At 45.1% G+C, this 27264-nt stretch overlaps 1 protein-coding gene across 11 annotated transcripts in view; it reads left to right on the top strand.

Annotated features, from left to right (window-relative positions):
* The window catches only part of KLF12 (KLF transcription factor 12), a 448097-nt gene that overhangs the window by 275876 nt on the left and 144957 nt on the right, over nucleotides 1-27264 (top strand). The gene's annotated exons all lie outside the window — the stretch shown is intronic.

The raw sequence follows: 27264 nt of genomic DNA on the forward strand, positions 1-27264 counted from the left end.
TAGACTTTAAATAATAAAGTGTATTTCATTTGGTTCAGTGACACACATTCTGTATAATTCGGCTTCCTAAGTAAATTAAGAAGGGACATCATTTAAAAGCAATTTTGTTTTCTCCTCATAATGAATAGTCAAATACAGAGATTGTTCCCCAGATCCACTCTCATATATCAATATGCCATTTTCCACCTTAAATACAGAAACTTTTATTATAAAAGCTGCTAAACCTATTACTAAGATTTCCAAAATGACAGTGGCAACTGAATTAGGAGAACCCAAAGCATGAATGTTACTTGGGAACAAAAAAATTATATATATTCTTAACATTTATTGAGCATTTGAACCATATCAGTGACTGCAGACAAATATGTTCTCATTTAAAAACCCAGTCCTAACAACTTTGTTCAATCCAATTGGAAGTGTTTCTTCTTGGAATGAGAACATGCTTCTCTCCTTAAGCTATATTTCTTAAAGCAGTGGTTTTCAACCTTTTTTCATTTGTGGACCCCTAAAATATTTCAAATGAAGGTGTGGAACCCTTTGGAAATTTGGAATGGAGGTGTGGACTCCTTTGAATTGTAAGTGTGGGTATTCACATACTTTTGATTGAACATAGTAATTTTTCATGGACCGCTTAGATACAGTCTGTGGACCCCCGTGGGGTCTGCAGACCACAGGCTGAAAAACACTGTCTTAAAGAAACAGATAGTGGAACATGCATGCACTTTGGATACAGGCTTCTTTTGATCCCCACCATTTTATCCTAAACTGAGGTCTTTAGTTTTTAAATCATGATAATTTGTATACTTTCACTATTTACAGATTCAGAATTGTAGCTTGTGTGTCAAATAATGAATACAAGATATCGGTAATAAGGTTCCCTGGGTTACATAAAGAGGCTACCTACAGATTTAATGAGCCTGATATTACTGTAGCAACAGTTGTATTTCTCTCTAAATCTGTTGGTTTCAATGCCTTTAGTCCTTCTTCTCATAGGTTTGAAAGGAGAGACTAGCACCCCATACATTGGATTGGTGAAATAAAACTTATCACAGCTAGAACATTTAGGAAGAGTTTTATAGGATCTTCTGTATCTTTTTAACTTAATGGGCCACAAAGTTCCTTCAGTGACCTCTGTGAAATCTCATTTAAACAATGGGGACCTGTTGGTGTGTAGTTTACAGCAGGTGATAAACAGTGATCTCAAAATATCATGTGAAATTATTAACTCCTTTAGTCCACTTAAAAATCTTCACATTGTGAGGAAGTCATTGCAGCTGGCTTTGCTTACTGGATATTTGGGCTGCTACAGTTAGGAAAAATAAAAGAATAGGAACTGTTTTGGAAAACTATGAATTATTTTATTAATTAAATACAGCTATATGAGTATAAATAATTTATTGTATTAACATTTCTCTGTAAAGTGTTGGATAATTTAATGTCCCTGAAATGTTTTTAATTACATTTTAGGAAGTTTGTTATTTTGAATCACATGGGGCTTCACTTATATTTATTTCTATTATTACATTGCAAAAACTTGCTTTTGTATTAAATTATGAGAGTAGAGAGAAGCACAAAGGAGAATAATTTTCTCTATGATCCTTTCACCTTTTCTGCTTTATTGTACTCATGAGATCTACCAAAGACGGTAGAATTCCCTCAGATGAATCCCTTAATGTTACAGGGATGGACATATTAGCCCAGTCAGTGTAAAAATTTGATTTAATTGTGTTAAAAAATTAGTATCAAAGCCTTTCCTCTTATTGAAATCTAGCAGATTTCATTGACTGCTGATCCTGATTGTTACTTCTTCTCTTACTTGTCACCTGCCCGTTTCCACAAATGGATTTGTGTATTGTGTCCTTGCAAATCTCTCTCCATTTCAATGTATTACAATGGCTATTTATCCATTTCAAACATTGTTGGGTACAGCATGCTCCTGACCTCTATGTCTGACAGATACCACCTCTTTGCTCCTGTACAGTTTACTCCAATTCTTTTGTTAACAACTCAGTCCACAGATTTGGCCATATGGGAGATGTTTGGCAGCTGAAGGACCCAGATGCCAAATTCTGGAATATAGCTTTGTTTGTAGGCATGTAGGTTTGTTTCTGGCTTTTTGGCTTGAGTCTGTGCTAGATTCTTGGCTGGATCTCTAGCTGGCAGCTGGAGAGCTGCCTCGGGGGCTATGTTGGGGTCAAGCTGCTGTAGAGTTGGATGACTTTCTTGATCTGAATTATCCTGCTGGCCACCGTTTTCACCTTGGTTTGCCTTGCCACTCAGATTATTCCAAGACAAAAGCTTTCACTTTTCCTTTTTTTATTTCACCCAGTCTACTCTGGACTCATTGAAAAGGTGTTTGGATGGTTATCTTGCTGGGATCATTTGATCCCCGCAGACTTCCTGCCTATGACAGGGGGGCTGGACTTGATGGTCTTGCAAGGTCCCTTCCAGCCCCTAATGTCTATGAAATCTATGAGAGGGCCAGAGAAAAACAGTAGTTCTAAATATTTACTGATATTTAAATAAATTCAGCATTTTGGAGTATATTACTAAAGCTGTTACCTAGTAGATGTGGAAGGACTCAGATTGTTGCTATAGTTCTGCTTCAGGCAAAATTGCAAGTGCAGAACTTGCCTTTTTGAAAATTTGGTTCTGTATCTAGATCTTAAATGTATTTTGAAACCCCTCCTAAGTCAAGCACAAAAGTTAAACCTTTTTAAGAGTTTGCCTGGGCCATCTTTTTTTTATCATGATAAAGAATAGTTTCCTTCTGTTGATAATAAACAGTTCAGTGTGCAACTGAAAATAATTAAACACCTCTACAAGAAAATGCTTGATCTCCTTATTACCCAATTCTGAATGCATTCATTACATACTTGAGCTTTATCTCATTTTTTTAGTCTAAATGAGGCAATGAAAAATTAATGGATCAATAATAGCCAAGACATTTGAAGTAAATCCTTTAACTGTTCACTTCCCTCCATGTAGCTCATGTAAACCTTATTTCTTTGAGAAGAATAACAAAAAAAAAATAATTGAAGAATGTTTATGACCTACAGTAGAGCAGAGATTGGCCATATCTGTTATGAAGTTTTCATTCCTTCAGGTACAACAGAAGAATGTTTTGCTACATTGGAGATATTGGGTATTTTTATCTCCATTTCTCTCACATCAATGAACTTGGAAAACCTCATAGACATGATTTTCCCCTTCGAAAAGATTTTATTTATTTCCTTAATCTTACAATTGTGATTAGGATCGAATTCAAAGCTTTACACATTTATTTTTCTTACTTCTTTGACTCTTTTATCCCTTTTAGATCTCAAAGGGTAGAATCAGCTGTCCTTAATCATAGATAATTAGGGTTAGAAGGGACCTCAGGAGGTCATCTAGTCCAACCTCCTGCTCAAACCAGGACCATCCCTAACTATCATGCCAGCCAAGGCTTTGTCTAGCCTGGTCTTGACAACATCCAAGGATGGAGATTCCACAACTTCTCTCAGTAACCTGTTCAAGAGAGTTTTTCCTAATATCTAACCTAAACTTTCTTTGCTGCAACTTGAGACCATTGGTCCTTGTTCTGTCATCTGCCACCACTGAGAACAGTATAGCTCCATCCTCTTTGGAACCATCCCTCAGATAGTTAAAGCTTGTTATCAAATCCCATTTCAGTCTTCTCTTCTGCAGACTAAATAAGCTGAGTTCCCTCAGCCTCTCCTCAGAAGTCATGTGCCCCAGCTCACTAACCATTTCTGTTGCCCTCCACTGAACTCTCTAATTTATTCACATCCTTTCTCTAGTGGGGGCCCAAAATTGGACACAGTACTCCAAATGTGGCCTCACTGGTGTCGAATAGAGGGGAAGAATCACTTGCCTTGATCTGCTGGCAACACTCCTAATAATGTAGCCCAGTATGTCATTATCTTTCTTTTCAACGAGGGCACACTATTGGCTCATATTCAGCATATTGTCCACTGTGACCCGCAGTCCTTTTCTACAGAGCTCCTGCTTAGCCAGTCGGTCCCCAGCCTGTACTGGTTCATGGGATTGTTCCATCCTAAGTGCAGAACTTTGCACTTGTCCTTATTGAACCTCATGAGATTTTTTGGTCTAATCCTCCAATATGTCTAAGTCAGTGGCTTTTAACTTATAGTCTGCAGACCCGTGGGGGTCCACAGACTGTGTCTAAGGTGTCCATGAAAGATAACTATGATCCATCTGTGGTGAGACTGTATCAAAAGCCTTGCTAAAGTTCACTGCTCTCCCTGTATCCACAGAGCCAGTAATCTCATCATAGAAGACAATCATACTGGTCAGGCATGACTTGCCCTTGGTGAATCCATGTTGACTGTTTCTAACCACCTTCTCCTCCAAATGCTTAGATGTGGATTCCTTGAGGACCTGCTCCATGCTTTTTCTGGGGACTAAGGTGAGGCGGACTGGTCTCTAGTTCCCTGGATCTTTCTTCTTCCCAATCTTAAAGACAGGCACTATATCTGCCCTTTTCAAATCATCCGGGACCAATCCTGATTACCTTGAGTTTTCAGAGATAATGGCCAGCGGCTTTGCAATCACAGCAGCCAACTCCCTCAGCACCCTCAGGTGCATCACGTCTGGCCCCATGGACTTGTACACATCCAGATTTTCTAAATAGTCCCTAACCTGTTTTTTTTTTTACTGCCATTGGCTGCTCACCTCCAACCCAAGCTGTGCTGCCAGGTGCAACAGTCTGGCAGCTGACCTTGTCTGTGAAGACTGAGGTAAAAAAGGTATTGAGTACTTCAGTCGTTTCCATGTAATTTTTCACTAGGTTATCTCCCACATTCACTAAGAGACCCATACATTCCCTGATCTTCCTCTTCTGGTTGACATACTCATAGAAACCCTTCTTGTTACCTGTCACATCCCTTGCTATCTGCAACTCCAATTGCTCTTTGGCCTTCCTGATTTCATCCTTGCCTGCCCAAGCAATACTCTTATACTCCTTCCCAGTCATTTTTCTACATTTCCACTTGTAAGCTTCCTTTTTGTGTTTTAGCTCACTGAAGAGTTTTCCTGCTAAGCCACGCTGGTCTTCTGCCATACTTGCTAGTCTTCCTGTGCATTGGGATGGTTCATTCCTGCACCCTCAGTAAGGTTTCTTTAAAATACAAGCAGCTCTCCTGGACTCCTTTCCCCCTCAGACTAGCCTCCCAGAGGATACTGCACATCAGTTCCCTGAGTGAGTGGAAGTCTGCTTTTCTGAGTCTAGGGTCTTTACTCTGGCGCTCTCCATCCTTCCTTTCCTCAGGATCCTGAACTCAGTCATCTCATGGTTACAGCTGCCCAAGTTGCCATCCACTTCTACATTCCCCACCAATTCTTCCCTGCTTGTGAACAAAGTTCAAGTAGAGCACAACCCCTAGTTGGCCTCTCTAACACGTGCACCAGGAAGTTGTCCCCAACACTCTTCAAAAACTTCCTAGATTGCCTGTGCACTGCTGTATCATGCTCCCAGGAGATGTCAGAGTGATTGAAGTCCCCCATAAGCACCACGGCCTGTGATCTGGAAACTTATGCTAGCTGTGTGAAGAAAGTCTCATCCACCTCATCTACCTACTCTGGTGGTCTGGAGTGGACATCCACCATAACATCACCCTGATTGCTTTCTCCTCTAATCCTAACCCAGAGACTTTTGACAGGCCTATCTTCAGTTTGATACTGGAGGTCTGAGCAGTCATACAGCTCTTTACATAAATAGCATCTCCTCCTCTTCTACTCTGCCTGTCTTTCTGGAACAGTTTATACCCACCCATGATAGTTCTCCAGTTATAGGAGCTATCCCACCAAGTCTTTGTTATTCCAATCACATCATAGTTCTGTGACTGTTCAAGGACTTCCAGTTCTTCCTGCTTGTTTCCCAGACTCTGTACATTTGCATACAGACCAGTGCCGTAGCAAGGCGGGGTGAGTGGGGCACCCACCCCAGACAACAAGGCGAAGGGGCTCCTACAGGTGCTGCTTAGCCAGAGCGGGCTGTGGGACACAGCTGTGAGTGGCTTGTTTGGGGGTGGCACAAGGACGGGGGAAGGATGGCTCCTGCACTACGTGCAAGTATGGGGGGGGGGGGGCCCCCAGATCTGTGTGTGGGACAAGGGTGGGCTACCACTGCGGGCTTTGCCCCAGGTGCCAAACTTAGTTGCTACAGCACTGGTTCAGACTCCTGAGGTAACTAGCCAATTGCCCTGCTTTCTCCTTTTTCCCCCTCCTGCTTGTACTTCTTCCAAGTCACCCGCTTTCCCGCTTACCTCAGGGCTTTAGTCTCTATCCCCTGGCAAACCTAGTTTAAAGCCCTCCTCACTAGGTTAGCAACCCTGTCTGCAAAGATGCTCATCCTTCTCTTTGTCAGGTAGATCTCATCTCTACCTAGCAATCTTTTTTCTTGGAATAGTATCCTGTGGTCGAAGAAGCCAAAGGTCTTCTGGTGACACCATCTGCACAGCCATGCATAGATCTGCAGGATGCATCCACTCCTGCCCCAAGCCCTTTCTCTTAACTGGAAGGATCATGGAGAAGACCACCTGAGCCTTTGATCAGAACTTTTTATCAGTTCAGGGTTGCACCTGGCAGTATCATTGGTGCCCCCGTGGATGAGCAGCATGGGGTAGTAGTCAGGGCGCCTGATAAGTCTAAGTAATCTTTTTGTAACATCTCAGACCTGGGCTCCAGGCTAGCAGCAAACCTACCGGGGACAACAGGTCAGGCTGGCAGATGGATGCTTCCGTCCTCCACAGAAGGGAGTCTCCAACAACCTCTTGGTGGCAGTAGTCTCTATCCTCCCAACCTTGGAGATGCCTGGCCTGGCCTCTTCCACCAATGGAAATTGCTCCTCTTCCTCTGTTGTTAGGGCTCCATAACTGTTCCCTAGGGACAGATATGAAAGTGGAGGTGAAGACTTCTGCTTGCTGCTAGAGGTCACATGCTGTGCTCATATGTTTACATGCTGCCATTTTTTCCTTATTGATAAATTATTAGTTGCTCTCTGTACCCTCATGTCTTTAAGTCTTACAAATACATTCCCATTTGTCAAAGCAAACCAGGAAGTATTATTCTTGTCCCTAAGTATCATTTTTACATGAAGGAGGAATTGTCAACTGTCCAAGGATAGGGAGAAAGATGTTTTTCTTATTGTACCCGCAATAAACGTAATGACTTAATTACCATGACAAAATAAAGTTCTTAAAAAACCTTCATTATGTTGACTGGTTGCCACAAAACAAGTGTAAGGCCTCATAGGACTGACATGACTCCTGGGCAGAGAAAGCGATGGCTGAGCAAGCAAACAATCACATTTTTCCCTTATTAATAGCGAGTCTTGCCTCGTGATAGATATCTAGCAAGAGAGAATCTGTTTATTTTTATGAAATGACTAGCTTAAGGTTTGCCTGATCACAAGGCAGCAAGAGAAGGCACAATCTCTCACTTACAGACTATTCATCAACGCATGTGATGAACTGAAGTCGTTTGTGGATTTGTATATTGCATTTTGACATGATTAAATGTTTTAAGTTTATTGATTTCATGCTGGGGATTAATGATGCTGAATAAAAGAGCGTCAAAGAATAAAACGTGTTTACATGCCTGATTAAAATATCTTTAAAAAAGACCCAGATAACCTATTATTGGATAGGAATGAGATAGTGGCAATGTAGGACCAATCATGCATTCTTCATTGAAGAAAAACTGAATTAACTTATTTAAGCATAGAAAGGAGGAGAGGAGTGAAGGGTTGATAAGGATTGACTGCACCTTCCTGAATACTTAACACTTGCATTTGACATGTTCAATTGCAACGGGGATTAAAGGAGTTTCATTATCAATTGCTGCAGATCTGTTTTACTGAACCAGTCAAAGCAGGATGCTTAGCTGGCTGTGATTGAAGAGCAGATCTTTTAACTGAGAGACTTGTTGGTGATGGTATGTTAAAGGACAAGACTTACAGATATGTAATGCTAGTGTGGATAAGATGCAATATAAATAAAAGCCATAGATGCTGCTTAGAATGTACTAAATGCTTTTACAATTGTTTGCTTCATAACCTTCATAGCTAAAATTATTTCAGATCTTTTAAAAATGTTCATAATCTTAATTTGCTTGCAGCTGCCCTCTGCAAATATTCAGACTTGCTTGCCTAGATGAGGGTGATACTGAGATGTATTTTGATTTATGGTTAGTTGTCACTTGCTTTTTGTAAGGACTGTAATAGATGGAGATACAAGCAACATATTTGCTCATTAAATTCATCCCCTTGAAAATTTAGTCTTCCAGTAGAAGACATATCAAATTAATCCAGTAGCACCCCTGATCTTAGCCAGAATACAAATGGAGAAGTTTTACCTATGGAACTGGGGCCTTGTGCACAGGAAAAGACCTTACCAGTACTTCCAGTCCTGAACTAAGGAAAAGTCTAAGTGTGCTGTCTTGTACAGCTGAGTGAATATCTTAACTGAGTACCTGGTATACAGAATCTAGATTCATTTTCTCTATCTTTGATCTGGATTAACATATGTCAGATGAATGCTACAGTCAGATGTAATTTGTTTGTGTCTGAAGAGGCTGAATGATTAGCCTGTTTTCTTGATATTGTGAGAATGTTTTTTTTCCCACTTCCACTGTTTAATACAAGACCTGAAACCCTGAGTTTCAGAACAAAGTGACTGAGCAGCCACTGAACTCATGTAAGCCCAAGAGAAGAGTAATGATCATTCCTTGCAAGTTTCCTGCTGCTGTGCAGGTGCTGGAATCAGGATCTCCTGAATAATTCATTATGTGCAAATTAGGCTCTGCCGGCTCCTACTACCAGGGTTTTGCTTCTGGTTACCTGCCTAGCTGCCAGAAGCTTTGTGTGAAAATAGAGGAGGGAGAGGCAAGAAGTATCACTGTTTAAAGGCCAGCGTCATAAGAGCTGGTTAGTACTCTCCTGGTTTGAAGAATCGGTGCTTATAGAGGAATTAGAATGTACATTGATTATTCACAATGTGTTTTCTCAGGAAGAAATAAGCTCAGGGGCTCTGTTCCATTGTTCCTGCTCAAACAAGAACCTTCCTTTTCAAGAATTAGTTTTTGCTTACCTCTGTTATTGTGGTTTCTAAGAATTACTGGACAAAAGAGAACTGTTCAGGAGCTATTTTAGAAGTTGTTAGAACGCGCTGGAGAGCCTCCATTTATTATTTTTCATAGACATTAGGGCTGGAAGGGACCTCGGAAGATCATCGAGTCCAGCCCCCCGCCCAAAGGGCAGGACGTCAGCTGGGGTCATAGGATCCCAGCAAGATAAGCATCCAGTTTCATCTTGAAGGTGTTCAATGAAGGCGCTTGAACAACCTCCGGTGGCAGGCTGTTCCAGACCTTGGGGGCTCGGACAGTAAAGAAATTCTTACTTATGTCCAGCCTGAAACGATCTTGTAGTAGTTTGTGACCATTCGTCCTCATCATCCCTTGGGGCGCTCTGGTGAACAAACATTCCCCTAGATACTGGTGGTCACCCCTGATAAACTTGTAGGTGGCCATCAGATCACCCCTGAGCCTGCGCTTTTCCAGGCTAAAGAGCCCCAGGGCTCTCAGCCTGTCATCGTAGGGTCTGCTTCCCTGACCTCTGATCATGCGCGTGGCTCTTCTCTGGACTCTCTCAAGCTTCTCCACATCCTTTTTGAATTGTGGAGCCCAAAACTGGACGCAGTACTCCAGCTGCGGCCTCACTAAGGCCGAGTACAGGGGGAGAATGACGTCCCGGGATTTGCTTGAGAAGCATCTATGGATGCAAGCCAACGTTTTGGTCGCTTTACTAGCCGCAGCATCGCATTGCAGGCTCATGTTCATCTTGTGGTCAATGATGACCCCCAAGTCTCTTTCTTCCATAGTGCTAACCAACATAGCACTGCCGAGCCTATAAGGATGCTGCGGGTTTTTTTTCCCAAGGTGGAGAACCTTGCATTTATCGGCGTTGAACACCATCAGATTCTCATCCGCCCACTTGCTGAGCCTGTCCAGGTCAGCCTGGATCACCCGCCTGTCTTCTGGTGTGGATGCTTTGCCCCAAAGTTTGGTGTCATCGGCGAACTTGGCCAGTCCGCTTCTGACTCCAGTGTCCACATCATTAATGAAGATGTTGAACAGTATGGGTCCAAGGACAGAGCCCTGGGGGACCCCACTGGTCACAGGACACCACGATGAGTGACTTCCATCAATTACTACCCTCTGGGTCCGACCCCGGAGCCAATTTTCCAGCCAGTGGATCGTGACCCAAGGCGACAATTGGCCAGTTTCTCCAAGAGACGATCATGGGACACCAGATCGAAGACTTTTTTGAAGTCAAGATATATGACATCAATCTCATCTCCCTTGTCCAGGTGATAGGTCACCTGCTCGTAGAAGGAAATGAGATTGGTCAAGCAAGACCTACCCGCAACAAACCCGTGCTGGCTATCCCTTAAGATGTTGGCGTCGGCCAGTCCATTAAGGATGGCCTCCTTAATAAACTTTTCTAAGATCTTCCCCGGGATAGAAGTCAGGCTGATGGGCCTATAGTTAGCCGGATCCACTTTCCTCCCTTTCTTGAAGATAGGCACCACGTTGGCCTTCTTCCAGTCTTCGGGCACTACACCAGAGCGCCAAGAGTTTTCAAAGATCCGTGCTAGAGGCTGGGCTATGATGCTCGCCAGCTCCTTGAGTACCCTGGGGTGAAGATTGTCAGGGCCGGCTGACTTGAAGGTATCCAGCTTCTCAAGATGTTCCTTCACAAAGTCAGCATTAATGGAGGGCAGGGGATCACCCTCACCCGGACTTCCCGGCCCTGTAGCAGGCACAGGCGTCCCATGGGGCTGATGAAAGACCGACGCAAAGTACCTATTTAATAGGTTGGCTTTTTCCTATTGTAACATGTAGGCTTTATAGGCTTTTTCCTATAAAACATGTTTGAACTAGGGGTCAAGAGAAATCCCATTATGAATTATGAATGGCTGGGTAAATAAAGAGCTTGCCATACCTTGATACAAGCCAGTATTGTCTGGATGGTAAAGTATATGGTCAGAATCTTGTATAAAAATATTTTGTCATTTAAATGGCATCATCTCTATAGCCTATAAAAGTTATCTTTGTTTTGTAGCTTTGTTCCTGGATTATTATTAATCTGCTTTTCTGACCATAAGGGTTCAGGGGCTATATAGCCCTTCTGTTGCCTAGGGTTGACTTTTCACCCAAGGAATATTACTGGTAAGTGAGAGGTAGATTTGTTTTTTATGGTGGGGGAGAGGAAGTTGCATGCACACATTTAGGATTTTTTACAGTATGCATGTATTACTGGTAAGGGGGCAGGGGTGGGGGCAGTACAGAGAGGTGCTTGTCTGAATCGGCTGAATATTTTTGTTGAATATATTGATCTTTTTTGCAGTTTTTTATTTACTGGAAGAAGCAGCCAACATGGAGGGGAAGGAGCTAGTGACCAGGGAGAGGGAGTTTGCACTCCTTGGCAACTAGTCATATGGAAAAAGTCTACTGCTTTTTAATGGAGAGAGAATGGCAGCAGGAGAATCACAGATCCAGAACAAGGAGAGCTTTCTTTAAATGATTTTTTCCTTCATTTTCCCTTGTTGGCTCCTGTATGAAGCAGCTAGGTCACGTTGCAATCATCTGTTTTTGTATTTCCCTCATTTGGGTAGCTGGAATATGAGCTGGCTCTCATTTCTAGCTGATTCTGTCATTTCCGCTAGGCCCCAGCTTGGGCAAATGCCAAGATCAACAGGTGATCCTTGTAGCTGCAAAACAGCAGGAAGTAGGCTGTGCATGTATGAGACAGTTCACCAGAGGGGCTGTCTGGCCTGTCTCCATCTTTCTGTATAATTAACACCCCCTCCCCCCCATACTGAGCAGAAAATCTGTGCATAACAGTTCAGCTGTGGCAGCCATTGAATAGCCTGTTAAGGAAAAGAATGCTAATAAAGAGTCCTGCAAGAATTTAGGCTGCACAAGTGCAAAGGTGCACTCTGGCCTGAAAGAGAGACTGTGGTTGGTCTCTGAAAGAACTGAAGCAAAATTATATTATCTGGTGTAAAATAATATCCACTCAATTAAGCATTATGGCAAAAATAGGGATTTAAATAAATTGCAGGGCCAAACACACTGAGTCTCAAACATAAAGACTAGTTAAGAGCAAACTGGCAATTCGGTTTCACTTTTCTTTATGGAGCTTTTATGTGGCAAGAAGAGTAATTGGACAGACAGGATGTTACTTGGCTTTCATCAACTTGCATCATCTTGAATTATAGAACAAGAGGCAGATGCTGCCACAGCAAGGTAAAATTTGTAATCACTTGGCATTTCTGCGGGAGGGGCAGAGCTCTGCAAACAATTGCAGAAGCAACATGAGAGGAAACAAAAAACTTCTAGGAATTCTCAAGATGCTTTGAATGAATGATTCTTTTTTCCCCAAGGCGACCCTTGAAAGGTATCTTTTATAAAAAGCGAACTTATATTTAGAAGGCATAAGGAAGACAGTTCCAAGGCATTACCTCTGGGAGTTTACTTAACCCCTCAAGCCAGGTACAGACACTACACTTTTACCTGTATAAGTGATCGGAAACCAGTCTATACCTGTAACAGAACAGAAGTTCAGCACACATAGACTGGTTTAAAAATGGGAGAAACTGATCTAAGATTTGCACATACATTGCCTCTCCTGCCCCACTTACCCCCTCCCCCTGCAGCCAAAGGGTGAATGCGTGTTCTATTCACTACCAATCTAAACTGTGCCACTTACAGAGAACCGCATAACTTAGATCAATTCTATCTGGGGCTTTTTGAATGTCTGTACCTAACCTCAGTGTCTGTCAACATCACCCATCTCATAAGCAGGGATCTGGGTTTTCCATTTCCCATGGGAAAATGGAGTAAACTATGGATTTTACCTTTTACCAGAGGCAAATGTGATTTTCTCATTTTACCAGAGAAACCCACAGATTTTGCAATGAGCTCCCTGCAAGCTAACAGAGTTGCAGCCTACAGGGAGCAGGAGAAAGGTGGTGAGACAGGGGGCACCACATGCATGTACATGCACATGGCCCCAGGCAGCCTGCAGAGCAGCTCCAGCAGGTAAGTGGGGGAGGAGAGGGGGATTGAGGCCCCTGTAGGGAGGATGGGAGGGCTGCTGCCCAGCCAGGCAGTGCTTGGGGCCTGGGGCTGCTATGTGTGGCTGCAGGGCCCCAGTGGGGAGCAGGATGGGGCCGTGGGTGGCTTGTCTGGGGGAGGGAGAGGGCCAGTTCCCCACTGCCATGCACACTCCTGGAGGACAGGGGGGACCCGTGCCCCCAGATCTGTGCATGGGGCAGGCACAGGCTGTGGGCTCCTGCCCTGCTTTCCTCCCCTGGGGCCTCCACAGCCCAGTGGGCACAACCTGGTGTAGCAGGGAACAGCTGGGCCATATAGGGATGTCTTTGCTGCTGCAATCTCTGCGCTGCCCTGGTGATGTGCCTCCTGAACGTCTGCTGCTTTGAGGAGTGCAGCCCGGTGCTACTGCTCTCACTGCAGCCTTAATGCAGGGGGTGAATCACCAGGCCAGCACGGAGCTCACAGTGGTGAGCAGCTTCTCCACACAGGCCGCTGCACCTGCTGCCCTGCTTCCCTTGCCCAGGGCCTCTGCAGCCCAGCAGGTGCATTCCAGAGCAGCAGGGAGCAGAGGAGCCAAGCAACCATGTGGAGAAACTGCTCGCCACTGCAAACTCCTCCTTGCTTCCCTCCCCTGGGGCCTGCACAGCCCAGCAGGCATGACCTGGTGTGATGGGAAGCAGAAGAGCTGCACAGAGAAGCTACTTGTCACTGCAAGTTCCACACTGCCCTGGTGTTGTGCTGCCTGTGCACAGGGCTGCAGTGAGAACAGCAGCATGGGGCTGTGCCTCTCAAAGCAGCAGCATGCGCAGGAGGTGCATCTCCAGGGCAGTGCGGAATTTGCAGTGGCAAAGAGATCCCCGCATGGCCCGGCTGTTCCCTGTCACGCCGGTTCATGCCCACTGGGCTTCGGAAGGGAGGGAAGCAGTGTGGCAGCCCTGCGTACAGATCTGGGGTTCATGGGTCCCGCCTGCTCGCCATGTGCGTGCACAGCAATGGGGAGCTGCCCCGCCTGAGTCTGAAACAGGCAGCAGGAAGGAGCGGGGGCAAGGGCCTGCAGATCCGAGTCCATAGCTCTGGCAGCTGGGGGGCCCCTCTGGCAGGGCTGGGGAAACAGAGGCTATGTGTTGGGGGTGAGGGGCACCAGCAAGGCTGTGGGGGCTGTGGGGGGGGGAGTGAGAGGCACAAGCAGGGCCAGGGGGCTGTGGATGGGTAGTGAGGACCTGGGGGTGGGGGGGAGGGGCAACAGCATGTCTAGGGGGACTGTGGGAGGCCTTTAATTTTAATCACGGATTTGGGGTTTTGTATTAGAGAATTTGTGATTTTTAGCAGAGAATTTGTGATTTTTTTATCAGGAAAAACCAGGATTCCTGCTCATGAGATCGTATTTGTTTAGGTATAAAATAGTTTAAATCTCCTGCTCTAGTTCAACTCTGAAAAATCTGTAAATTTGAAGTGTAGGCTGTCTGAAGAAATGAGCTAGGAAGGCTCTGTCTGCTCATCCAGTGAAATCGAAATGTTGTAGCACATCTGCACAAACCAGGCAGTTTTAATGGCTGAACATGTATCTGCTCTATACAAACCAGGAACACAAGGGGTAACGAGAATAAACTGGAGCATGAACCATACTCATATTTAGTAATGATTCTGCAGCTGGGCAGGCTGTAGTTCCTATAACTAAGCCAGGAATCTGGAATTCCATTTCTTTGTGAAGGGTATGTAGTTCTGCAGTTTGTCAGGCAGCTGAAGAAAGAGAAAGGGCACCAGCATTGAATTGTGCAATGACACAGGCAAACTTAATGATAAAAAGCTGTGCTTAGGTAACTACAGCAATAAGCCATAACAGGCTATATGCTTAATAAGTTTCTAGCATACAACTCAGTTGTGTTGGCTTCCACTGGCAATGTAGTGCGCATAAAGACTACTCTGATATTGTTGTTTAGGCCAGGTACAGACTTTTACTGGTGTAAGTGTTGAGAAACCAGTCTGTAACTGTAACAGAACAGAAGTTCGGTACACATAGACTATTATCGATATTGTTGCAACTAATATGCTTTGCTGTATATAATATACAAAAAGCAAGCATTTTGTTCTGGAAGAACAGATAATTGAATGGTGAGGATTTCTGCATTGTTAGAAACATTTTGTAATGAACTTGTGGGTTCATTTTGGTCATTCTGTTAGCCACCAGGCCATCCAGCCTGTAAATAATCCCCTCAGCACAAGAAAGGTAAGTATTTTGTGGGTGGGACCTGAGGCAGCAGTCTGAGGACTGCAGTTTATCCCTACTATCACTTTCGTGCACTGTCCATGTGCACTTATCATTGTCCATGTTGCCTAAAGAAGTATATTCAGTTTCTTGCTGACCCTTAAAAGTAAAGGAAAGGGTCAGTAAGGCCCCTGCCACATGTTACACTTAAGACATGATTAACAAATCAATCACATTTTAGGTTGTAATGTTAAAGCAATTAATGGTATCATAAAACAAGGAATAAGCCACAAAGGTGTTACACAAAAAATGTGTAATAGCCAGGGATCCTGGTTTTCCCTGATAAAAAATTGCAAATTCTCTGATAAATATCCACAAATCCGTGATTAAAATAAAAAGTTCCCCACAGCCCCCTCCCCAGCCCTGCTTGTGCCCCTCATTCTGCCTACCACAGTCCCCCCCCCCCACCCTGCTCATGCCCCTCACTCCCCACCACAGCCCCCGGCCCTGCTGGAGCCCCTCACTTTCACCCCTCCCCAGCCTCCCAGCCTTGCTGGTGCCCTTGCCCCCCACCCACAGCTTCTGTTCCCCCAGCCTTGCCAGAGGAGCCCCTACAGCCCCCTGCCCCCAGCAGGAGGCAGTGGCTGCTGCAGCAGAGTGGAGCCCAGCTTCCCACCCTGCTGCCTGGCTACTGTGGGGGTAAGGGGGTGGCTCCCCACAGCTACATGCACTCCCAGGGGGCAAGGGGGACCCATGCTACCCAGAACTGTGCACAGGGTGGGTGTGGGCTTCCCACTACGGGCTTGGGTTCCCACCCTGCTGCCCTCGCTGGGACCTCCACAGCCGAGCAAGTGCAACCCTCCTAGACCTGGTTCTGGCCACAGGTGATGACCTGGTGAGGGACCTCCAGGTTCTTGACCACCTGGGTGACAGTGATCATCACCTACTGGAATTCACCATACAGTGCAGGATGTCAGAGGCCTACTGTAAGGCAGTAGCCCTTGACTTCAAGAGGGCCAACTTCAACGAGTTGAGAAGATTGGTAGGAGAGGCACTGGGGCCCTGGAGAGTAGGGGAACTGGGTGTTCGAGATGAATGGTCATTCCTTAAGGAGACGATCCTCCGTTCCCAAGGGGTGACAGTCCCAACGGGAATCAAAGGGGGCAAGAGTGCTCAAAAGCCCTCCTGGCTCACCAAAGCCATTCAGGATGTAGCTGGACCTGGACAGGTTACAGGGGTGGGCAAATGAAAATAGGATGGGATTCAATATTGACAAGTGCAGGGTACTGCACTTGGGCTGTAAGAACCAACAGCATACCTATAAGCTGGGTAACTCCCTTCTTGAAAGCACAGTGGCAGAAAGAGATCTTGGAGTCATTATTAATTCCAAGATGAACATAGGCTGCCAATGCGAAGACACGGTCAGTAGGGCTAACCGCACCTTGTTCTGCATCCATAGATGCATCACAAGCAGGGCCAAGGAGGTGATCCTCCCCCTCTATGCGACACTGGTCAGGCCACAGTTGGAGTACTGTGTCCAGTTCTGGGCACCGCACTTTAGAAGAGATGTGGCCAGCATCAAGAGGGTCCAGAGGAGGGCCACTCGCATGATCCAGGGACAACAGGGCAGACCCTATGAGGAGAGGCTACAAGACCTGAACCTGTTCAGCCTTCACAAGATAAGGCTGAGAGGGGACCTTGTAGCTATCTACAAACTTACCAGGAGGGACCAGCAGGGAATGGGAGAGACCCTGTTCACCTGAGCTCCTCCCGGAGTAACAAGGAATAACGGCCATAAGTTGTTTGAGAGTAGGTTCAGGCTGGACATTAGACACTATTTCACAGTCAGGGCAGCTAAGATCTGGATCCAACTTCCAAGGGAAATGGTGCTGGCTCCTACCTTGGGGGTCTTTAAGAGGTGGCTTAACAACTACCTGGCTGGGGTCATATGAGCCCAGTATTCTCTCCTGCCCAGGGCAGGGGGTCGGACTCGATGATCTACTTAGGTCCCTTCTGACCCTACATCTATGAATCTATTAACCCAGCACTGCAGGGCAGAGCAAGACCATGTAGGAAAGCTGCTTGCCGCTGTGCGCTCTGTGCTGCCCTGGCAACATGTCCCCTGTGCGTGCAGCTACAGCAGGGTCAATGGCATGGGGTTGTGCCTCTCCCCGCTGCTGCGCACAAGGGATGCATCGCCAGCTGCGCTGCTCTGCCCTGCAGTGCCAGGTCACACCTGCTGGGCTGCACAGGCCCCAGGGGAGGGCAGCAGGGCAGAAGCCCAAGCCTGCCCCCAACCCCATCCCCACCCCGCACATATATCTGGACAGCACAGGTCCCTCAAACCCCTGGGAGTGTGCATAGTGGCGGGGAGGCAGCCCCACCCCACACCCCTGATGAGCTGCCCGTGGCCCTGTCCTGCTTCCCACTGAGGCCGTGCGGCCACACATTGTGGCCCCATCCCTGAGCAAGTCCCTCCCTCCCTATGGAGGCCTCAATCCACCCCTTCCCCCCACCCCCCCACCTGCGGGAACTGCTTTACAGGCCTGGCAGCCATGTGCATCTACATGCACATGGTGACCCTTCGTGATGGCCCTCCTCCCACTCTGTCCCCGCCTCCTGCAGGTTGAAACTGCGAGCTTCTAGAGAGCTCGTTGAAAAACTGAAATTCCATGAGTTTCTCTGCTAAAATGAGAAGTCCATGTTTTACTCTGTTTTCCCATGGGAAATGGAAAACCCAGAACCCTGGTAATAACTTTGTGTTTGGTTCTTGTTATGCCATTAATTGAACATGTGGCCAGGTATGCCCCCGTGACTGGGAGCCTGGATAAGCTGATGGGACTCCCAGTCACAGAAGCAGATAGTGCACCTCTGCATCTGGGGGCCCCATCAGCTGCAGGCTCCTGGCCTTGGGAGCACATGGTGCATCCTCATAGCTAGGAGCCCCCTCAGCTGACAGGGCTTCCAGCTGTGGGGGTGGACCATATACTCTTGCTGTTGGGAGCCCTGTCAGCTGTGGGGGCTCCCAGCTACTTGCCAGTTCAGGGGGATTGTGATCCCAGGCTCTCCCTGCACCAGCAATAAGGTGTGATGAGACTCTGATACTGAATCCCACAATCACACCTCCTGCTATGCCTATGTGGCATGGTAGGAAGCACAATTGTCTGGATCACACATCAGATCCCATCATGCCTTTACCTATACATCTGGCAGGAGCCTAAGGGAAGCAGATCTGTCATTTTTAGCTTAAATGAAATAAAACTCATATCCTAATAATATAAAATGCGATCAAAGAAGAGGTCCACATGTAACTTGTTAATGCTGCGTTACATATAGTCTAGCAATATAGGCCACTTCTGTATGTTCAGTATGGAATATCTTGGCCCAGAATCACCAATTTTAATCACTCTGTCATTATGCAATCAATGAAAACTTCAAAATCTGTGGCTGGTATTTGTCAAACTCTAAATCTTTATTCGTCATATTTACTTTGGAACCTACAAGTTCTTTAACTATATCTACCAGGAGGCTGCAAACATAAATGAAGGAAGAAACAGACTAGAGAACAAGTAAAACATGCTTCTGGAAAGAGGTTGGCTCTGGAAAACAAACTTTAAAAGGGTCAAACCCACAAGGTAGTTAAGCTACTGGCTCCTGAAATGGTTAATTCACAACCTTGAGTGAGGCACCTAAGCTCCCTGTGCAAGGGCTGCGGAGATTTTGAGCCCCAAAAATGGAGTTCAGAGTGGCCAACTTGCTAAACAGGAACATGCCCTCAACCTGACAGTAGGAAATACCAGGAAAAAGTATATTTAACATCCATACTGTTCACCAGATTTAGGCACCTTTCTGGTGTGGGTGTGAATGATATTTTTGGTGAGACTGGGGTTCGTGACCCATAGTTCTTTCCCACACCAAGGACCTACATCATCTCTTTGTGTACAGATGACTACCTCACTTTTTAAAACAGTGGTGGTAACCATTCATGCAGTTGCTAATAATGAGAGTGCTTGCCCAAAAAATGCATGGCATTCATTCTTGGTCCTCTTCAGCCAAAGGGGTTTCAAACCACATCTACCTCTTAAGGAGTGCCTTAACTATTAGCCAGGTGGAAGGTGGTGGTTACACTCCAACCTCTCTTGTTGAAGCTATGCCTTTGTGCAGCCACAAATGCACAATGCATGGGGCTGGAGAGGTAGGAAGCAAGAGAAAGGTTGCTATGTGAAGTAATAGGCTGCTTTCCTGGGAGGGGAGTCCCAGATTGCAGTCCCTGCCCTCAACATGTCTGATAAATCTTTAAGAAAAAGGCATAAGCAGTTCCTGCAGGAGAGACCAGAACCCAGGACTCTCTTCTCCTAGGAAGGTATACTAGCCAGTAGGCTACAAAATCAGGCTTCCATTTGCTTATTTCTGCTGCAACCTTTGCATCTTTCTTTTGCATTTTCAGCTGCAGAGCAACACACTTCAAAAGGAAGCACTCTTTATTCAGCACTGATGAGATCTTACCCGGAGTTCTGTGTCCAGGTTTGGGCCTCATGCTTTAAGAAAGATGTGGACAGATTGGAAAGAGTTCAACATAGAGCAATGAACATGATTAGGGGCCTGGGAAGCAAAACTTAATGAGGAAAGGCTGAACAAACAAAGGTTATTTAGTTTGAGAAGAGAAGACTTGGGGGAGGGGTGATATGATAATAGTCTTCAAATACCCGAAGGGCAAGTATAGAAACGATAGAGATGGGCTTTTCTCTGTGGGCATAAGAAACAGGGCTAGGAGCAGTGGCCTCAAACTTCATTTTAGGTTGAAGATTAGGAGGAACTTTCTGACTATGAGGGCAGTCAGGTATTGAAACAGGCTACTTAGAGAAGTTGTGGAATCTGCATCCCTGCAAATTTTCAAGAGTAGGTTGGACAGACACTTGCCTGAGATGTTTTCGTCAACGATGATTCTGCCTTGTGGAGGATGGACTAGATGACCCTGGGCAGTCCCTTCCAGCCCTACTTTTCCATGAACAGGAATGGAGAATAACCTAGCCCCAGTGCTGCATTATATCACTGTAGGTAGGTTGGTCTCCAATGACTCAAGAGAGTTCAGCTCCCTTGGGATGAGGAAGGGTTTAGAACCCATTTCCTGGGCAAGTGACCTAAACCAGGTGTGGCACAGGCAGTCTTTTATGTGTGGCATGGCAAGTTGGGAAGGGGGCAGGCAGCACAGTGGCAGAGGGCAGGAAACAAACTGTAGAGCAGAAGATCGGGCAGAGAGTAAAGGGAAGGTTGTATAAAGCAGAGCAGCAGATTGTCAGAGGAAGGGGACAGGAGTGCGACTAAGGATGGTGTGGGGCTAATTTGTAGCATGCCTGCCAAAAGGTTGGCCCCCGCTGGTCTGACCATTAGGTCACAGGTATTACTACTTCCTCAGATTATGTTTTGAGTAAATGTGACCATGAATTTTGTGCTTTGTGCTAAGCTCAGTAGTATCAGTGTATATTATCTAGTGTCTGAGCACATCACCTGGATCAGGTTTCTCAAAAACTTAGGCACAGGGACACTTAATTTGCAAATTCCAAATGGCCTTAGGTATAAGATAAGGTACCATGCAATTTTTCTTTCATATTGTTCTGCAAAGCACCTACTACGTTTGGGTGCTGTACAAGTGAAACTATTTCTTGATAATTTGCCACATACACTATATCAAGCTTTTTATTTAATTTTGCTTGTTACTCTGGCAAAAAATAAAGGGATTGCTAAAATTTTTATAACTGAGTCACTGCAGCTTGGGAAAAAAAATGTAAACAGCCTGTTTCTTTTGCGAAGTAATGCCTGGCTTCTAGTACACACCACCCATTTTTTTAGACTTGTACATTTTACTTATGCGCACAATCAGGAAAGGTCAATAATAATCAAGCCTAAATTGCTTACAGCACAAAGGTAATGAAATGATCTCATTACACTGATCATCATTTTCAATGTTAATTCAGTATAGTTTAAGTTTTTGCTGGTTTCTCCACAATAATGTGGCAGTATACAGCCAGACTGAGCCATCTGGCTCTAATACTTGAAAGGTACAAAAGGCGATGCAAAGAAAACTGATTGGCTGCTATGACCATATTAGGAAGAAACTGCACTTGAACCAGAAGTAAGTGGAGGGAAGTGAAAACTGCCTTGAATTCTCTAGCAGACCACTGAATGTTAAGGATGTAGACAGCAGTTTAGAAAATACATTAATATTTTGGTCATGTTCAGATCATGATCCCTGGGGCCAAACCAAGACAGCATATGGTATTTCCCTAGCTTTAACATTCAACACTAAGTATGGAACTGGGTGGAGGGTTAAATGTAAGCTAGAAATAATTTAATTTCATAGTTATTATCCTATTTTGCTTTGAGTAATTTAGCTACGCATCTCTAATACCTCCCAAAAGTCATGACATTACCAGTTATCTAGGTCAAGCTTATATTTTTCCTGCAAGCAGTTATATAATTAGGCTACAGTGCCAGTAGCTGCATGCTTCTCCTTTTCTATTTCACTTGACTGGCCAGTGACTGGCCAAGAGGCTTCATGGGATTGGATGTATGTTGGTGGCCTCCCACAGTAATCTCAAAGAGGATAAGAGGCAAAGGGTGGATGGTAGAGGAATTAAAAGAAGAGTGATTCTGCACCAGCCCCGTGAGCAGAATTACAGAGTTTAAGTCAGTAGCAAAAAGTTCAAGTAGGTCCTATGGTGTAGGTAACTCCCAGGTGAATGTTACAAAGGAGCATTACCACATGATGCAGTATTAGCTGAAGAGTTTTTCATGGAGAATGACCTAAGTGAGATCTATGAGATTGTAGGAAGTGTTGTTAGCCTTATCATCTAGTCATGTAGAATACGACTGGACAAAACCCTGGAATAATATATTGTCCATGCCAACTATATATATATGTTGCTTAAGGAGATGGCTTATATGACATAGAGTGATATTTTTCAAATATAATGTTTATGATCCTATGAATCTAGTATTTTTAAAACGCTCTTTTCATGACATAGGCTATATATTTTTAACAGCCTGAAATCCAGAGTGCTATTTTTGGAAGTAATTGTAGCTATCTTGTCACAGTAGACAGCACATTTAGACCATTTGGTTTACTGTGTGTTCTGGAATAAAGTAGATGTTTGGTTTCAAGTATATAAGTTTCACTGAAACAAGAAATGATCTAAAAACAAATACAAGTTGGAATCCTCAAGGTAATGACTTCATGGACCAGCTGTTAAGCATGTTCATTTAATAAGTTTCACAGAGGGTGTTTAAGTCTGCCCTGATCCCTGAGTAAGAAACCCATTACTTCTAGACATAACATTGTTAGAACCCATCAGTAAGGCTAAAGGAAAGTAAAGACTTCCTGGTATCAAGCAGTTTATCATACTTTAAGTTTATCACATCACGGTTAATTTTTTATCTTGCAAAAAACTTTGAGATATGTCTCCAAGGCGTAGTGATTCCCAATCTAGCATGCAATACCCTAATAGGGTTAATGAGCCCAGGCTGCATGTCAGGCTACCATACCTATACTGTTTCTGATACATGAGCTAGCCCAAGGATTGGCAACCCCCGGCACACGTGCTAGAGCATGGAATGTGAGGCCATTTTCCTCAACATGCCACAGCTGGCACAGGCTCTGGGCAGCTGCCACCGGCCACAAAGCCCAGGCTGCTCCCAGCAGGCAGCCAGGATACTGCAAGTAGCCCAGGCTCTGTGACAGGCAGCAGCTGCCCAGAGGCCGGGCTGCCAGCAGCTGGGAGGCTACAAACACCTGGGTCAGGCTGCACAGCCCTGGCACCGACCTTGTGGCTGCGGCAGCCGTGCGTGTGCCTCCAGCATGTGGCTGGGAAGGGACCTGAGGGCAGCAGTGGCCAGCTCTGTGGCAGCAGCTACTGCACGTGTGCTTCCAGGTGGACAACAAGGGAGGGGCCAGTGTTGCACTGCCCTCAGGTCCCTTGGCCATGGGCTGGAGGCGCGTGCGCGACCACCTCAGCCACAGAGCTGGTGCCAAGGCTGTGGAGCCCAGGACAGCTGTTTGTAGCCTCCAGAGCCCCAATACCTACTTCAGTTTCCCCGCCTCTGGCACACCAAGCCGAGGCATGGGTGGAGGTTGGGGTGTTTGGGGCACTTGAGCCAAAAACATTGCCAACTCCTGAGCTAGCTCATTTAAATCTAGCTTTGATATTTCTATGTGGCACTTCACTGTTCTGTGTTAGCTGGATCTACCCTTGAAGCATAGAGCTGCTGAAATACATTTGACTTTTTCATAGTTGTTTCCAGTAAGTAAAAAACTAAACTTTTTGAAATGTCAATCGAAAGTTATACTTTTAAAGCTTTGCAAAATGGTCTGCATTGGTCCATCTACTTGAGAGATTAAGATATAATCTCACTTCTGCAATACCAAAAATTGGTGGGAACATAATGGCAATTTATTTTAATTCACTCCACCTCTGGAGATCTCTGTGTCCTGTTTTGTATTGAGCTAAATACTGTTGTCTTTACACTAGTGTAAACTTTGGGTCACTTCACTGAATTGAGCCCATATATCCACTTCTGGAAATGAAAACAGAATTTTGTCCAATGTGTTTAAATGCATGCTTTTTGGGACATGGACTGTGTATGTTGCTGGAAGCTACAGCATTGATCACTCTGTGCTAAACACATAATAATTCTTAATAATTACAAATAACTGTACATGTCTTCTAGATAAAACACTTCAGTACTTTAATATTAATTGCCTGAGATGCAGTTAAAACCTAAACACAGTCGTTTCTCTCATTGACTCATCTTGTCTCCATGACCTTAGCAACCAATATTTTTTATAACATCTGACTTGGCAAATGCATATTGAAGTAGCAAGGGAGCAATTCTTCTACATGTTTTATTAAATATGCTTTCTATTAAACATTTTCAAATGCTGTATCTGAAATACCTAATTATAGACAGTGTAAATATAAAATCATTTGGACACATCCCTAATTTTGAAGAGAAGAAAGTATTTACCTGAACACCCACTTTTATTGTCATTTCTACTTCCCCTGGTTTGCTGACTTGTTCTGTGTTTAGTGTCTTCCATTAATTACTTAATTATTAGGTCACGTAGCTATCTCCAAATCTGCCCGAGGCCTTCAGCTAAAATCAGTGATTGTTAATGTTAATGGCAGATTTGTGGTGGGGGAAGTTACTGTTTACTTCATCATAAATGCTGCCTCTTTCCTCTCATGTTTCAACAATAAGACTTTTATTCTGAAGAGGTAACTTGCATCAATATTTGTACTAGGGCAGTTGCTCTAGAGCAGCATTTCAGGCCTCATAATTGTGATACAAATAAGATGCTTTGCTGCAATTATTTGATTAATTGTAACAGAGGTAGGGCTATAGGCTCATGCTGAGGCATAAAGATCACAGCTTCTGTGACAAGTTTCTCTATTAATAGTCTATAAGTATTTTGTTTCTGCCAAGCTAGTGCTTAGAACCAGATTAGTCCCTCATTACAAGTCTGAAACACTGGTGTTCAAGGTATATTATGCTTCTTGTTGCCTCCTCTGTCCCATCCTCAAACTTCAGTTTTATAAAGATGAGTATGTGGTAGATAATAAAAATGACAGAGGATAGCTTGTTGGATAATCAAAAGATTATCCCAAAAAGAGGAGCACTTCCCTCCCCCAAGTCCCCCCATGTTTAATTCATCTCCTGATCCTGCTTCTCTGTTATGCAAAAAGGCATCATTGCCCTTTCCATTTTAACTCCTTTCAAGTTCCTGGTTTTTAGTGGCCAGTAAAGTTACAAATTTTTGTTCATAGACCATCTTCTGAAGGTATTTTGTTGGTTTCACTTGAATACAAGGACTGTGAGGTCAAAAATGGAGTGGTTCTGTGAAGTTTTCTATCTTCTGTGAAAGACGTATCCACGCATGAACTCAGAGACACGAAATCTTTTCTATACTACCTTTAAGAAACAATCTTCACAAACTAATCCCTGACTCTCCCACTCCATGAACATTTGACTTACTTCCTAATATATACAAACAAAGCAGCCCTGACAGGCCCATCATATCAAACTTCAGGCCTGTCACTAAAGAACTAACAACGCCCATAGAAACTATCCTCATGCTATGTGTCACTCAAGGAGCAAATTTTCTACAAGACAAAACAAACCAAAACAAGATCCGGAACATTAACCACCTCCCTGAGAAGGTCTTATTGAATGGATGTCATGGACGTCACCAGCCTGTTATTGCCTGCATGACGTACCTTCAAGAACACAGACTACATTCAGATTTACAACCACGATATAGTGCACAAATCAGCTATTTAAATTGTATCTATAACAGCTTTACCTTTAGCAACTGACACTACCTTCAAACCCTGCATAAAAAGATGGCATCCTGATATGCAAGCCTTTCTGAGTCATTTTGAACAAGAGTCTTTAGAAAACTGCATCATCAGACCTACACTATACCGGCAGTACACTGATGATATTTTAATCACCTGGACTGAACACATGGGCTTGGGACAGACATTACACCTAAACCAGTTTAAGTGATCAGAAACTGGTTTAAACCTGTAACAGAACAGATGTTCAGTGCACATGAACCAGTTTGAAATGGCTGAAACCAGTTTGAGATAAATCTGGTTGAACGTAGTAACAGATTTAACTGATTTGGGTCAAACTGGTTTATGCAATGTGTGGCCCAGACCCCTTCCTGGTTTAAGTTAAATCAGAGTCCCCCAGCACCCCAACATGCTCTCTGGGCTGGGCGGGGCTCTCTGCTCCATAGAGGTGGGCTGGCCTCTCCCCTCTGCTCCCTGGCAGCAGCTCTGGCAGAAACTGCAGGTACAGCAGGTTCTGCCTGGCTTTCTCCTGTTCCCCCTCTCCTCTTCACCACTCCCCACTGAAGCAGGCATCCCCCATCCCCTCTGCCTTACACAGACACCTGTCAGCATTAGTTAGCATACCACATGCAGTCCATGCTGTGGCAGACAGAACAAAGGCAAACATACAGTGTCAGCTTAGGCCTTTTTGGAGCTAATCAGCAGGTAGCTGGTAACATCCCTCATGGGCAACTGGTGCCTCCAGAGTCAGGTGGGGCACGTGCCCCCCCAGCAGCCAGTCAGCAACCGGGGGGAGTCCCCCTGCGGCCAGTTGCACGTGCCAACCTGGAAGCAGCATTCCCTCTAAGCTGGCTCTAAGAGGGAAGGCTGCTCGGAACTGCCAGCAATGCACCCAGAAGGGCCAAGGGCATGCCCGGAAGTGCCAGTGGCACTTCTCCTGGTGCCCCCACTCCCTGGCCAGTGCTCTCAGGGGAGTCACCAGCACTCCTGCCTGCCCCCCCTGCTCACCGCCTAAGCAGGGAACGCTACTGTGAGGGGGTGCACCAATTCTTTCACGGAGTGCAAGTGTATTCCCATGCACCCCCTACGTGTTGCCACTGATCCCTCTGTTCCTTCTTTGGAAAAAGTTGTTTAAAAACAGTTTCAACTAATGAGAGACACTTTTGTTTTCTTAGTGGGCTGATCAACACTGAGTTAGGGGTGATAAATACTGTGTTATCAACTCCCTGCTGGGCTACTGGGGGGACCCCCCCCCAATCAGGCTGTCATACCAGGGCCTGGCCATGCCCCCCCTCAGCTCAGTATTGTGGAAGGGTAGGGAGAGCTGCTCTAGTGGCTTCTGGCTTCTAGCCTGAGCCACTGCAGGCATGTGCCTGCATTTCAGGAATAAAAATGGAATGTCTGTCCACTTCCAAATTTGTTTAGACTGACCTGCAAGGATTGAATCAGATCAGGCTCAGGCTTTTTGAATGTCTGTCCCTAGCCCAGGACTCACTAATTTCCTCTACCGCTTCAACAACTTAAACCCTTCTGTCAAATACTCTCTTGAACACTCTTTCACAGACA

This window comes from Alligator mississippiensis, chromosome 1 (genome assembly GCF_030867095.1).
Source record: "Alligator mississippiensis isolate rAllMis1 chromosome 1, rAllMis1, whole genome shotgun sequence".
Taxonomy (NCBI): domain Eukaryota; kingdom Metazoa; phylum Chordata; order Crocodylia; family Alligatoridae; genus Alligator; species Alligator mississippiensis.